This window comes from Meles meles, chromosome 4, assembly GCF_922984935.1.
Source record: "Meles meles chromosome 4, mMelMel3.1 paternal haplotype, whole genome shotgun sequence".
NCBI classification, from domain to species: Eukaryota; Metazoa; Chordata; class Mammalia; order Carnivora; family Mustelidae; genus Meles; species Meles meles.
The window spans coordinates 22,952,848-22,968,490 of record NC_060069.1 but is presented as its reverse complement, the minus strand read 5'-3'; positions in this window follow the sequence as shown (position 1 = coordinate 22,968,490).

The window sequence follows — 15,643 nt, the reverse complement described above, 5'->3', positions numbered from 1 at the left end:
CAGTCACTATGATCTGAAGAAAGGCTGCCGGTTGAACCTTTCTCCTTACTCTCCCTTTCCCCCAGTTCCCACCTGTTAACACTTGATTCATTATTCAACCAACCTTCAATTCATTCTTCTATTTGCTGTTCCACTCAGAGCTTGCAGGTGACAAAGTGTATGGCATCACCCACTACATTTCTTCTTCAAACTATGTATTATTACACACTGAAGTCATAAAGGGGGAAAACTCTGAGCTGGAAAAGAAAGGAAGAAAAAGAATTTCAGTCACAACTCAGCTGTGAAATATTGCTAATGACAGCCTCTTCACTTTATCAGTAAGAGGGCAACATATGCTGGATTATCAGAAGATATGAATAATCCAGCTCTTTATTAATCATACTGGAAGCATATAGTATTCCAACTATAAAAATTATCAGCCATGAAACATTTCATACCCTGTTTACTTTCAGGGTGAAATACACCTTCCCAAACTTGTAGATTATTTTTACCTTGTAGGTCGGGCTTAAGTATAAGTGATCATTCATTTCTCAGATAAGCTAAAAGGCTAAAAATAAAAAAGAAGAAACTGTCAACTTCTGATAAACCAGATGCAAGAGGCGATAGCTAAGCCACCATGTCAAATTTCAAATTAATAGTTTTAACTGTACTTGGGCCAAATAAACTGACTTTGTAAAAAATTCCTTACTCTCAGAAATTACGGTATTTCTCATTTATGTGAGGAGTTTGATTTTTATCTCTACTAGATGAAATTCCCTGTAATTTGCCATTTCAAATAATTACATTATGTGCATTTTCCACAATGCAAAACAGAATCACATTTGCCAAGAGGAGGTTTATTGTCAAGAGATGAGGCAAGTAGGAAATCACTAAAATTGTTGCCTCTGTGAACGGATTTGGAAGCTGAATGCATTGGGATTTCTCCTCAGCCCTCATTTTCTGCCTCTCTGTGGTATCCAAACACTGTTGCCACTACTGTTGTCCCCTACCCTAAGCTATTCTTTTTGAAAGCCTTTTCTCTGTACCAGATTGAAACTATATTCACATTCTTCTCCCATGAATTCTGCCCTTTTCTGCTATCTGATTAACCCTCTTCCATTTTTAAATTTTTGACTTTCCATTACGTTCAATCTTGAGATCCATGGCCTTCTCTGTGGACTTCCTCATAGAGAATCCATCCATTTTTGGAGATGCAACTTTTGCAATTTATGTGGAGGGTTCCCAGATATCACTGGAGTTCTAATTTCTAAAGTTTCAGGCTTGCATCTCCTCTCCAGCTCCCTACCAAATAATTGTTGATGTTGTATCGATATGCCAAACTTAGCATATTAGAAAAGACTCACTTTCTGTCATCCTTATTTCTTTTACTATTCTCAGATCTCCGTTCATGCTTATCATGTCAGTCATGTTTGAATCGGTCTACATTTCACTCCCTAAACCTAAAATCATGTTGTATAATGTTCTCTAATATCATAGATCGTTCTTTCCTCAGTCAACATCTTTGTGTAGACCAATATCCTCTTCCACCTTGACTGTTTTTGTAGCAACCACCTGCCCTCCCAACTCTAACTTCTTCAGACCTGCAGACCCTCTTTTCTCCAGTTCATTCTGTGTACCTCAGCTAGATTATGCCTTTTAACAACCTTTGCTAACTCATCACAGCGTTGCTTACTGAAAACCCTACAACGACCCCAGAGTTTCCACAGGTTTTCCAAACTCCTGGCCTTCCAGGCCTACATCTGGCCTAGCCTGACTCTATAATCCCACTCGTTCCCACTTATTACTGTCCCTCTGGGGCCCCATTCATTCCATTTACAGGAGGTTTCTGATAAGCAGTAACTCTTTCAAGGAAGGGTAAAATAGAGCCCTAAAACCTTCCTGAGATACTTCATTTTCTGTCCAGAACACTTCCTCATGGTTATAAATTCCTTCTTTTTTTTCTTTTTTAAGATTTTATTTATTTAACACAGAGAGACACTGTGAGAGAGGGAACACAAGCAGGGGGAGTGGGAGAGGAAGAAGCAGGCTTCTCGCTGAGCAGAGAGTCCCATGCCTAGCTTGATCCCAGGACCCTGGGATCATGACCTGAGCCGAAGGCAGACGCTTAACGACTGAGCCACGCAGGCGCCCCATAAACTCCTTCTTTAGACACATACTTGATTCCACAAATATAAAGTGGCACTAGGATGTCAGTAGGTGCTTCTAATAAGCACTTTTTGTCACGGCCCTATAATCGAAACACTGAGAACTGGCAAATTTCCCAAGTGTTCTCTTTATTCATACAAATATCATTAAAAAAAGATCTTTGATGTTTGCATTTTTCATCACATTAGAAATTAGAAATTTATTTTTTTATTATTAAATGTTTAAATAGAAAATATAATCGGTATCCCTATACCTATCATTAGATTTAATAGATGAGAAAGGTCAAAAAGGTCATATTTACTGCAAGGCACTTTAAAAAAATGTTCTGTATGGGTTGCCTGGGTGACTCAGTCAATTAAGCAGCTCAGGTCATTATCTTAGGGTTGTGAGGTCAAGCCCCACATTGGGCTCACACTGGGCTTGGAACCTACTTAAGATTCTCTCTCTCCCCCTCTCTCTGCCCTTCCCCTCCCCCTTGAGCTCTCTCTCTCTCTCTCAATAAATAAATAAATAAAATAAAAATAAAAATGTTCTTTAATTCATCCTATTAATGGGTGATTTGCCCACTGATAACTATTAATAATTGGATATTATGATATTAAATTCTTGACTAAGAAGCAAATAAAGTTGCATTGATTTCTTTGGCGATGTATAAAAGAATATAAAGATATAATGAGTCCTATGACCCAAACTTCCTGTTCACCAGTAATTGAGAAGATACAAAAAATATTAGGAGTTGGGTAATATTTATGTTAGATTTTGTCTATGACTTGATGTGAGTAGAAAAAGAGTCTGTCTAGGAAAGAGCAAGTCAGTGCATGTTCTTTTATTAGACTCAGAACTGAGTTAGCCAGCGAATTTCCCATCATAGCTGCCAGGAAACTTGCACTATTTAATTGGTAAACTTCATAAATTAACTCATCCCAAGTCCCTGTCATCTGTTATTCTCCTTCTTTTTAACAGGTTTTATACTTTTAATTCTTACTTGTCTAACATGTGGTAAAAGATGACTGTAATCACTTATCGAACATTTTTAAAAAACCCACAGAAACACACTTACATGACATGATTCTCTCAAATCATTAGAGAATTCCAAGATACAGTATTCCGTGGCAAATTCATCAAGTTTCTTAAGATAGGACATAAATAGTGACTTGTTTTAAACAGGAAAAATGAAACCTAATTTTTATGAAACCCACAGTAATCTAAAAAGCTTCAGTTTCATTTGTGTCTATCTTCTCTTCAATACCAAACTTCTTACCAAACCAATTAGATGGTAAAGAACTGATACAGATTTATCAACTTTTTTCATCAGTTTGATAAGACAGTCAAGGACTCAAATTCAAATGATGGACATTGGGGAGGGTATGTGCTACGGTGAGTGCTGTGAAGTGTATAAACCTGGCGATTCACAGACCTGTACCCCTGGGGCTAACAATACATTATATGCTTATAAAAAAATTTAAAAATTATTAAAACAAGATAGAAAAAGAAATGATAACTGATTAATTTACAGATGGAGAACTCCATTGTCCATGAAGTATCTTATCATACAAGTGAGGCATCTAGTCTCTGTTCATAGCCGACACCTAAGTTTGGCTACTGAATTCACTAAAGTAAAACAGTGGCAAGAAGCTACAGGACTTTGAAGTAGAGGGATAAGTAGATCTTAAACAACTTGCCCAATAGAAAATGAATTCATGCCAAAGTCCAGCCTAGAACCCAGATTTCTTGGCATATCTAGGAACACTATAACTGGTTTGTGTTAATGTTTCACGTGGAGACAGTTTTACTTGTTTATCACTAATAGCTTAAGCTGATAATTGGCTGAAGGAACCACTTTGAAGGTCAAAATTTATTTGAATTTGTAAATTCTCTCATGTCTGTTGAAAAACTATGCCCACTATTGAATTATAGGCTAGGCATTCAATATAGGTGTTGATCAAACAGTGGTAAATAAAACAGTACTTGTGGCCCTCAGGATCTTTGTATCTAGAAACAAGTTTTTAATTCTTATAATAAAGTTGAAAAGTGGATGGGGCTTTACCAAGATTGGGCCATATGTGCATCCAGCCAGTGATGGAGTGGAGCTGGAGAGGTCATAACATTTAAAATTTGAGATCAATAGGAGGAGTAAGTCAGGTTGAAAAATAGGAAAGGGAAGAGAAAAAATGTTCTAGGTTCAGGAAAGCATGTGCTAAACCCAACAGAAATCCTGATGGGTCTTAAAAACCCAAGGAAGTTTAGTCTGGCTGATGCTTCAGAGCAAGTCTAAGCTGTGAAGTTGTGGACACAGGCCCCTTCACCTACAGATGACATTAACAGGCTTGGCCTTGGTCCTGAGAAGAAGGAGAGGCCACTTACGGGATAAAAAATGAAGTGGTCTGAAATCACATTTTAAAATAAAAGGCTTCCAATATGGTCGGTTCATTCAGTGGGGCTCAAGAGGTCACGGGCATAACCAGTTTTAGATAATCAATGCTCCGCGGGGAGCCTGCTTCCTCCTCTCTCTCTGTCTGCTTCTCTGCCTAGTTGTGATTTCTCTCTGTCAAATAAATAAAAATATTAAAAAAAAATGAACCATTAGATAATCAATGTTCAGGTCCTCCACTCCCTTTTGTACTCTTTCTTAAATGGGACGCTCTTGAGAAAGCATACACTTGCAGTGAAGGCATCATGCAGGGTTCTTTTCCCTGGTGTATCTCACGTCTGTCCTTCCTCTTTACACAGAAGAGACCTATCTCTCACTCATTCTGAATCTTGCTCTGATGGGTTATTCAGGAGCTCCAAAAAATGGACAAATCTAAATACTGATTTTGGTGAAGTCTTCATTTCCCAAGACACAATAAATCTGCTTATAGATTCGAGATTTTCTCTTGTTTAAAAATAGTTTCGTTAAGCATAAAACATGGTATCAGAAACAGTCTTAGAATATTTTAAAGTGGGCGCCTGGGTGGCTCAGAGGGTTAAGCCTCTGCCTTTGGCTCAGGTCATGATCTCAGAGTCCTGGGGTTGGGTTCTCTGCTCAGCAGGGAGCCTGCTTCTCCCTCTCTCTGCCTGCGTCTCTGCCTACTTGTGATCTCTCTCTCTGTCAAATAAATAAATAAAATCTTTAAAAAAAAAAAGAATTTTTGAAGTCAGATATACTGCACAATGGAGATACAGGAATAATGGAAATTTTAACTTAATAATTTTGTCCATTTCATTCCTGAATTATTATTAAAGAATGCATTCTTCCTGAAAAGAAGTTGGAAAGAGCAAAGAAAGAGAATTTTGGTAAAAAAACGTAGATGAAGATGGCACTTTATTTCACCCAGGCAAATTCCCTGGATTTTTAGAAAAGCTAAACAATTTTTAGAATTATAAAAAGCATGTTAGAAAATAAGAACCTGCAACAAGGTGTGCCTTCTGAACATTTTCATCCTCCTCAGTAAGGAGAAAGCACCAGTGAAAGAATTCTCATTTACCTCTTATACAGTTTTATATATTGCATATGCATCTACAGTATTATATATTATATATTGTACAAATATACAGTTTCAGCTATATATTTGGCCTGATTTCAGAGAGAAAATAGTGGAAAATTATTTATTTTCAACAGAATTTATAGCTTCAGTAAAAGGAACATATGATAAAGTTAACTTCATGTTTTATATTTTTATTCAGCTTGTGGAGAAACAGTTTCATTATCCTATATAAGGGACCATTGAATATTGTGAAAATTTTGCTTGGACCATGTCTTTCGTTCTGTGTCTCTCATCAATATTTTTTTTTTTTTTAATATTTCCATTTTATTTATTTTTTCAGCGTAACAGTATTCATTCTTTTTGCACAACACCCAGTGCTCCATGCAAAACGTGCCCTCCCCATTACCCACCACCTGTTCCCCCAACCTCCCACCCCTGACCCTTCAAAACCCTCAGGTTGTTTTTCAGAGTCCATAGTCTCTTATGGTTCGCCTCCCCTCCCCAATGTCCATAGCCCGCTCCCCCTCTCCCAATCCCACCTCCCCCCAGCAACCCCCAGTTTGTTTTGTGAGATTAAGAGTCATTTATGGTTTGTCTCCCTCCCAATCCCATCTTGTTTCATTTATTCTTCTCCTATCCCCCTACCCCCCCATGTTGCTTCTCCATGTCCTCATATCAGGGAGATCATATGATAGTTGTCTTTCTCCGATTGACTTATTTCACTAAGCATGATACGCTCTAGTTCCATCCACGTCGTCGCAAATGGCAAGATTTCATTTCTTTTGATGGCTGCATAGTATTCCATTGTGTATATATACCACATCTTCTTTATCCATTCATCTGTTGATGGACATCTAGGTTCTTTCCATAGTTTGGCTATTGTAGACATTGCTGCTATAAACATTCGGGTGCACGTGCCCCTTCGGATCACTACGTTTGTATCTTTGGGGTAAATACCCAGTAGTGCAATTGCTGGGTCATAGGGTAGTTCTATTTTCAACATTTTGAGGAACCTCCATGCTGTTTTCCAGAGTGGTTGGACCAGCTTGCATTCCCACCAACAGTGGAGGAGGGTTCCCCTTTCTCCACATCCTCTCCAGCATCTGTCATTTCCTGACTTGTTAATTTTAGCCATTCTGACTGGTGTGAGGTGATATCTCATTGTGGTTTTGATTTGTATTTCCCTGATGCCGAGTGACGTGGAGCACTTTTTCATGTGTCTGTTGGCCATCTGGATGTCTTCTTTGCAGAAATGTCTGTTCATGTCCTCTGCCCATTTCTTGATTGGATTGTTTGTTCTTTGGGTGTTGAGTTTGCTAAGTTCCTTATAGATTTTGGATACTAGCCCTTTATCTGATATGTCGTTTGCAAATATCTTCTCCCATTCTGTCAGCTGTCTTTTGGTTTTGTTAACTGTTTCCTTTGCTGTGCAAAAGCTTTTGTTCTTGATGAAATCCCAATAGTTCATTTTTGCCCTTGCTTCCCTTGCCTTTGCCGTTGTTCCTAGGAAGATGTTGCTGTGGCTGAGGTCGAAGAGGTTGCTGCCTGCGTTCTCCTCAAGGATTTTGATGGATTCCTTTCTCACATTGAGGTCCTTCATCCATTTGGAGTCTATTTTCGTGTGTGGTGTAAGGAAGTGGTCCAATTTCATTTTTCTGCATGTGGCTGTCCAATTTTCCCAGCACCATTTATTGAAGAGGCTGTCTTTTTTCCATTGGACATTCTTTCCTGCTTTGTTGAAGATGAGTTGGCCATAGAGTTGAGGGTCGATTTCTGGGCTCTCTATTCTGTTCCACTGATCTACGTGTCTGTTTTTGTGCCAGTACCATGCTGTCTTGATGATGACAGCTTTATAATAGAGCTTGAAGTCCGGAATTGTGATGCCACCAACTTTGGCTTTGTTCTTCAATATTCCTTTGGCTATTCGAGGTCTTTTCTGGTTCCATATAAATTTTAGGATTATTTGTTCCATTTCTTTGAAAAAAATGGATGGTATTTTGATAGGGATTGCATTAAATGTGTAGATTGCTTTAGGTAGCATAGACATTTTCACAATATTTATTCTTCCAATCCAGGAGCATGGAACATTTTTCCATTTTTTTGTGTCTTCCTCAATTTCTTTCATGAGTACTTTATAATTTTCTGTGTATAGATTCTTAGTCTCTTTGGTTAGGTTTATTCCTAGGTATCTTATAGTTTTGGGTACAATTGTGAATGGGATTAACTCCTTAATTTCTCTTTCTTCAGTCTTGTTGTTGGTGTACAGAAATGCAACTGATTTCTGTGCATTGATTTTATATCCTGACACTTTACTGAATTCCTGTACAAGTTCTAGCAGTTTTGGAGTGGAGTCTTTTGGGTTTTCCACATATAGTATCATATCATCTGCGAAGAGTGATAGTTTGACTTCTTCTTTACCAATTTGGATGCCTTTAATTTCTTTTTGTTGTCTGATTGCTGAGGCTAGGACTTCTAGTACTATGTTGAATAGCAGTGGTGATAATGGACATCCCTGCCGTGTTCCTGACCTTAATGGAAAAGCTTTCAGTTTTTCTCCATTGAGAATGATATTTGCGGTGGGTTTTTCATAGATGGCTTTGATAATATTGAGGTATGTGCCCTCTATCCCTACACTTTGAAGAGTTTTGATCAGGAAGGGATGCTGTACTTTGTCAAATGCTTTTTCAGCATCTATTGAGAGTATCATATGGTTCTTGTTCTTTCTTTTATTAATGTGTTCTATCACATTGATTGATTTGCGGATGTTGAACCAACCCTGCAGCCCTGGAATAAATCCCACTTGATCGTGGTGAATAATCCTTTTAATGTACTGTTGAATCCTATTGGCTAGTATTTTGGCGAGAATTTTTGTGTCTCTGTTCATCAAGGATATTGGTCTGTAGTTCTCTTTTTTGGTGGGATCCTTGTCTGGTTTTGGGATCAAGGTGATGCTGGCCTCATAGAATGAGTTTGGAAGTTTTCCTTCCATTTCTATTTTTTGGAACAGTTTCAGGAGAATAGGAATGAGTTCTTCTTTAAATGTTTGGTAGAATTCCCCTGGGAAGCCATCTGGCCCTGGGCTTTTGTTTGTTTGGAGATTTTTGATGACTGTTTCAATCTCCTTACTGGTTATGGGCCTGTTCAGGTTTTCTATTTCTTCCTGGTTCAGTTGTGGTAGTTTATATGTCTCTAGGAATGCATCCATTTCTTCCAGATTGTCCAATTTATTGGCGTAGAGTTGCTCATAGTATGTTCTTATAATTGTCTGTATTTCTTTGGTGTTAGTTGTGATCTCTCCTCTTTCATTCATGATTTTATTGATTTGGGTCCTTTCTCTTTTCTTTTTGATGAGTCTGGCCAGGGGTTTATCAATCTTATTGATTCTTTCAAAGAACCAGCTCCTAGTTTCATTGATTTTTTCTATTGTTTTTTTGGTTTCTATTTCATTGATTTCTGCTCTGATCTTTATGATTTCTCTTCTCCTGCTGGGTTTAGGGTTTCTTTCTTGTTCTTTCTCCAGCTCCTTTACGTGTAGGGTTAGGTTGTGTACTTGAGACCTTTCTTGTTTCTTGAGAAAGGCTTGTACCGCTATATATTTTCCTCTCAGGACTGCCTTTGCTGTGTCCCACAGATTTTGAACTGTTGTGTTTTCATTATCATTTGTTTCCATGAATTTTTTCAATTCTTTAATTTCCTGGTTAGCCCATTCATTCTTTAGAAGGATGCTGTTTAGTCTCCATGTATTTGGGTTCTTTCCAGCTTTCGTCTTGTGATTGAGTTCTAGCATCAGAGCATTGTGGTCTGAAAATATGCAGGGAATAATCCTAATCTTTTGATACCGGTTGAGACCTGATTTGTGACCCAGGATGTGATCTATTCTGGAGAAGGTTCCATGTGCACTAGAGAAGAATGTGTATTCTGTTGCTTTGGGATGAAATGTTCTGAATATATCTGTGATGTCCATCTGGTCCAGTGTGTCATTTAAGGCCTTTATTTCCTTGTTGATCTTTTGCTTGGATGATCTGTCCATTTCAGTGAGGGGAGTGTTAAAGTCCCCTACTATTATTGTATTATTATTGATGTGTTTCTTTGATTTTGTTATTAATTGGTTGATATAGTTGGCTGCTCCCACGTTAGGGGCATAGATATTTAAAATTGTTAGATCTTCTTGTTGGACAGACCCTTTGAGTAGGATATAGTGTCCTTCCTCATCTCTTATTATAGTCTTTGGCTTAAAATCTAATTGATCTGATATAAGGATTGCCACCCCAGCTTTCTTCTGATGCCCATTAGCATGGTAAATTGTTTTCCACCCCCTCACTTTCAATCTGGAGGTGTCTTCGCGTCTAAAATGAGTTTCTTGTAGGCAACATACTGATGGGTTTTGTTTTTTTATCCATTCTGATACCCTGTGTCTTTTGATTGGGGCATTTAGCCCATTAACATTCAGGGTAACTATTGAGAGATATGAATTTAGTGCCATTAGTAGCCTGTAAGGTGACTGTTACTGTATATTGTCTCTGTACCTTTCTGATCTACTACTTTTAGGCTCTCTCTTTGCTTAGAGGACCCCTTTCAATATTTCCTGGAGACCTGGTTTGGTGTTTGCAAATTCTTTAAGTTTTTGTTTGTCCTGGAAGATTTTGATCTCTCCTTCTATTTTCAATGATAGCCTAGCTGGATAGAGTATTCTTGGCTGCATGTTTTTCTCGTTGAGTGCTCTGAATATATCATGCCAGCTCTTCCTGGCCTGCCAGGTCTCTGTGGATAAGTCTGCTGCCAATCTAATATTTTTACCATTGTATGTTACAGACTTCTTTTCTCGGGCTGCTTTCAGGATTTTCTCTTTGTCACTAAGACTTGTCAATTTTACTATTAGGTGACGGGGTGTGGACCTATTCTTGTTGACTTTGAGGGGGGTTCTCTGCATCTCCTGGATTTTGATGCTTGTTCCCTTTGCCATATTAGGGAAATTCTCTCCAATGATTCTCTCCAATAGACCTTCTGCTCCCCTCTCTGTTTCTTCTTCTTCTGGAATCCCAATTATTCTAATGTTGTTTCGTCTTATGGTGTCACTTATCTCTCGAATTCTCCCCTCATGGTCCAGTAGCTGTTTGTCCCTCTTTTGCTTGGCTTCCTTATTCTCTGTCATTTGGTCTTCTATATCACTAATTCTTTCTTCTGCCTCATTTATCCTAGCAGTGAGAGCCTCCATTTTTGATTTCACCTCATTAATAGCTTTTTTGATTTCAACTTGGTTAGATTTTAGTTCTTTAATTTCTCCAGAAAGGGCTTTAATATCTCCAGAGAGGGTTTCTCTAATATCTTCCATGCCTTTTTCGAGCCCGGCTAGAATGTTCAGAATCGTCATTCTGAACTCTTGATCTGACATAGTACCAATGTCTGTGTTGATTAGGTCCCTAGCCTTCGGTACTGTCTCTTGTTCTTTTGTTTGTGGTGATTTTTTCCGCCTTGTCATTTTGTCCAGATAAGAGGATATGAAGGAGCAAATAAACTACTAATAGGGTGGCAAAGACCCCGGAAAAATGCGCTGTAACCAAATCAGAAGAGACCCCAAATTGTGGGGGGGAGAAAGGGGATAAAAAACAGGTTCTGAAAAAAAAAAAGAAAAAAAAAAAAAGAAAGAAAGAAAAAAATTTAAAAAATAAAACAAATAAAAAAATATAAAAAAGAAAGAAAAAATATATATATTTAGATGAACTAGTCAAAAAATGTTAAAAAAGAAAAGGGTAAAAGTTTTAAAAAAATTTTAGCAGAAGAAGAAAAAAGAAAAAAGAAAAAAAATTGAAAAAAGAAAAAAAAATTGAAAAAAGAAAAAAAAATTGAAGTAGCCGCAAGACTAAAGACTCATGGGGAGAAAGCCATGAGTTCCGTGCTTTGCTTTCTCCTCCTCTGGAATTGCTCTGCTGTCTTAGGAATTGAACCTGCTTTCTCCTTGATAGATGAACTTCGTCCTGGCTGGATATTTTGTTGATCTTCTGGGGGAGGGGCCTGTTGTAGTGACTCTCAAGTGTCTTTGCCCGAGGCGGGATTGCACCGCCCTTACCGGCGGCCGGACTAAGTAATCGGCTCGGGTTCGCTTTTGGGAGCTTCTGTTCCCTGAACGCTTTCCGTAGAGTTCCGGAGGACGGGAATGAAAATGGCGGCCTCCCAGTCTCCGGCCCGGAGGAGCCGAGAGCCTGGGGCCCCACTCCTCAGTGCGCCCCCAGAGGACAGCACCCAATCACTCCCGTATCCCCAGCCTCCAACCGCGCTCTGAGCTCACCCAGCCCGCGACCAGTTCAAGGTAACCCCGAGCTGAGAGTTCAGTCCTCTGCTCTGTCTTTGCAGCCGGTTTCTCCGTTCTAATACCTGCAAGCTCTCCGACACTCTGACACCCCCGATCCTTCTGTGACCTTGCGGGGCCTGGGGCCACGCTGGCCCCGCGTGGGCTTCACCCCGGTTTAGCCCCTGGAGCAATGTCCCTCAGTGGAACAGACTTTTAAAAGTCCTGATTTTGTGCTCCGTTCCTCCGCCGCTTGCCGGGAGCCGGCCCCTCCCCCCGCGGTCTATCTTCCCGTCGTTTTAGATTCACTTCTCCGCCAGTCCTACCTTTCAGAAAGTGGTTGATTTTCTGTTTCTAGAGTTGCTGTTCTTCTTCTCTTCGCTCTCCCGTTGGATTTGTAGGTGTTTGCAATGTTTAGATAAGCTATCAAGCTGATCTCCTGTTACCTGATGTAGTCTCAGGCTGCTACTTCTCCGCCATCTTGACTCCCACCTCTCATCAATATTTTTAGTCATCTACTCATTCCTCCCAGTATTTATTATGGGAATAACTGCAAGGAGATGTATTGTAGATTCTACTCTGTATAATGCAATGAACCAAAATCATTAATATATGGCAATATCTTTTCTTCTCTTGGCCATCTGTTTACTCTTAATTTTTACAAAGAACATTAATCTGACACTCTGAACCTAAAATCAGTATTAGCTTATTGTGATTAAGTCCAGTATTTCAAATGCGGGTTTGCTGCTCTAATTCTGTTTTTTTTTCCACCATGAAATATTACCACACTGTCTATATATAATAATTCTCAAGAGCCTATCTTTATGTCTACCTGTCATGATTTTTTAAAAGATTTTTATTTATTTACTTGACAGGGAAAGAGAGAATGGGAGCTCCTGAGCAGGGGGTACAGCAGGCAGAGGGAGAAACAGAAGCCTTGGGAAGCGGGGAGCTCAATATGGGGCTCAATCCTGGGCCCCTGAGATCATGACCTGAGCCTAAGGTAGACCCTTAACTCACTGAGCCACCCAGGTGTCCCTACCTGTCATGATTTTTAAAGCATCAAGAAATGAACCTAGAAAACTGACCTTTGGCACAAATGTAAAGGTCTTTTTTTGAACAGAAGGCAAAGAATATCCCAACATGTGGAATTTAATACATATGTGAAATTTATGAATTTAAGTGAATATAAAGCCTAGATTTGACTAATTTTAAATTCACAAATAAGGTGCCCCTAAGTAAAAGAGTAAAATTAATTGTCATCTGATAAGGTTTTTTTAGTGTTTTTATTTTAATTCCAATAGAGTTAACATACAGTATTATGTTGATTTCAAGTGTAACACTATAGTAATTCAACAAAACCATACATCACTCTGTGCTCATCACAAGTGCACTCCTTAATCTCCACTTCAATGGACACTTGGGCTGCTTCTATAATTCGGATAATGCTGCAATAAACATAGTGCATGTCTGCTTTTGAATTAGTGTTTTTTAATTTTGGGGGTAAATACCAAGAAGTGCAATTGCTAGATCATGAGGTAGTTTTATTTTTAACTTTTTGAGGAACCTCCATTCTATTTTCCACAGTGGCTGCACCAGTCTGCATTCCCACCAACAGTGCATAAGTATTCCTTCTCTCCATATCCTCACCAATAGTTGTTGTTCTTGTGTTGTTGATTTTAGCTATTCTGACAGGTATTAGGTGATAGCTCATTGTAGTTTTAATTTGCATTTCCCTGATCATGAGTGACAATGAACATCGTTTCATGTGTCTCTTGGCCATCTGGATGTCTTCTTTGGAGAAACGTCTGTTCATATCCATTTTTCAACTGGTTTATTTAATTTTGGGGTGTTGAGTTATATCAATTCTTTATATATTTTGGATACTAACCCTTGATTGGGTATGTCATTTGTAAATATCTTCTTCCATTCTGTAGGTTGTCTTTTCATTTTGTGGATTGTTTCCTTTGCTGTATAGATGGTTTTTATTTTGATGTAGTCTCAATGGTTTATTTTGCTTTTGTTTCCTTTGCCTCAGAAAGTGTATTTAGAAAAAAGCTGCTACAGCTGATGTGAAAGACATTACCATCTGGGTTCTCTCCTAGGATTTTTATGGTTTCAGGGCTCATATTTAAGTCTTTCATCCATTTTGAGTTTATTTTTGTGTGTGGTGTGAGAAAGTGGTCCAGATGCTTTATTTAGCAATATGCTGACTGCAATATGCAGTTTTCCCAGCACCATTTAAGAGAGTCTTTTTACCATTGCATATTCTTTCCTGCTTTGTTGAAGATTAATTGACCATATATTTGTGGGTTCATTTCTGAGTTTTCTTTTCTGTTCCATTGATCTATGTGTTTATTTTTGCGCCAGTACCATACTTTTTTGATTATTACAGCTTTGTAATATAACTTGAGGTGAGTTTCGATGTCTCCAGCTTTGCTTTTCTTTTTCTAGGTTGCTTTGGCTACTCGAGGTCTTTTGTGGTTCTATACAATTTTTAGGATGGTTCATTCTAGTTGTGTGAAAATTCTGTTGGTATTTTAATAAGAGTTGCATTAAATGTTAAATGTGTAGATTGCTATAGGTAGTACAGACGTTGTAACAAATTTGTTCTTTCGGGTGCCTGGGTGGCTCAGTGGGTTAAAGCCTCTGCCTTTCGCTCAGGTCATGATCCCAGGGTCCTGGGATCGAGCCCCGCATAGGGCTCTCTGCTTGGCAGAGAGCCTGCTTCCTCCTCTCTCTCTCTCTCTGCCTGCCTCTCTCCCTACTTGTGATCTCTAACTGTCAAATAAATAAATAAAATCTTTAAAAAAAAACCAACAACAAATTTGTTCTTTCAATCCATGAACACGGAATGCCTTTCCATTTCTTTGTGTCATTTCAGTTTCTTACATCCGGGTTTATACTTTTCAGAACACAGGTCTTTCACATCTTTGGTTAGGATTATTCCTAGGCATCTTATCTTACTGTTTGGTATGCAGTTGTGAATAAGATTGTTTCCTTAATTTCTCTTTCTGCTGCTTCATTATTGGTGCATAGAAGAGGAACAGATTTCTGTAGATTAATTTAGTATCCTGTGACTTAACTGAATTTGTTTTACCAAGTCTAGCAATTTTATTGTTTTTAGGGTTTTCTATATATAGTATCTATATATAGTATCATGTCATCCACAAATACTGATTGACTTCTTCCTTACTGACTTGGGTGCCTTTTTTTTCTTTTTGTTTTCTGATTGCTATGGCTAGGAATTCCAGTACTATGTTGAATAAAAGTGGTGAGAATGGACATCCTTGTCTTATTCCTGACCTTAGTGGAAAAGCTCTCAGTTTTCTCCATTGAGGATGATGTTAGCTGTGGGTTTTTTTCACATTTGGCCTTATTATGTTGAGGTATGTTCTCTCTAAAACTGTTTTGTTGAGGGTTTTTACCATGAATAGATGTTGAACTTTGTAAATGCTTTTTCTGTGCCTGTTGAAACGATCATATGGTTTTTATCTTTTCTCTTATTGATGTGATGTATTACATTGATTTGTGAATGTTGAAGCACATAAATCCCTCTTGATCATGGGGAGTGATTTTTCTTAATGTGTTGAATGTGGTTTGCTAGTATTTTATTGAGAATTTTTTAAAAAAAGATTTTATTTATTTATTTGACAGAGAGAGAGATCACAAGTAGGCAAAGAGGCAAGCAGAGACAGAGAGAGAAGCAGGCTCCCCGCTGAGCAGAGAGCCCAATGTGGGGCTT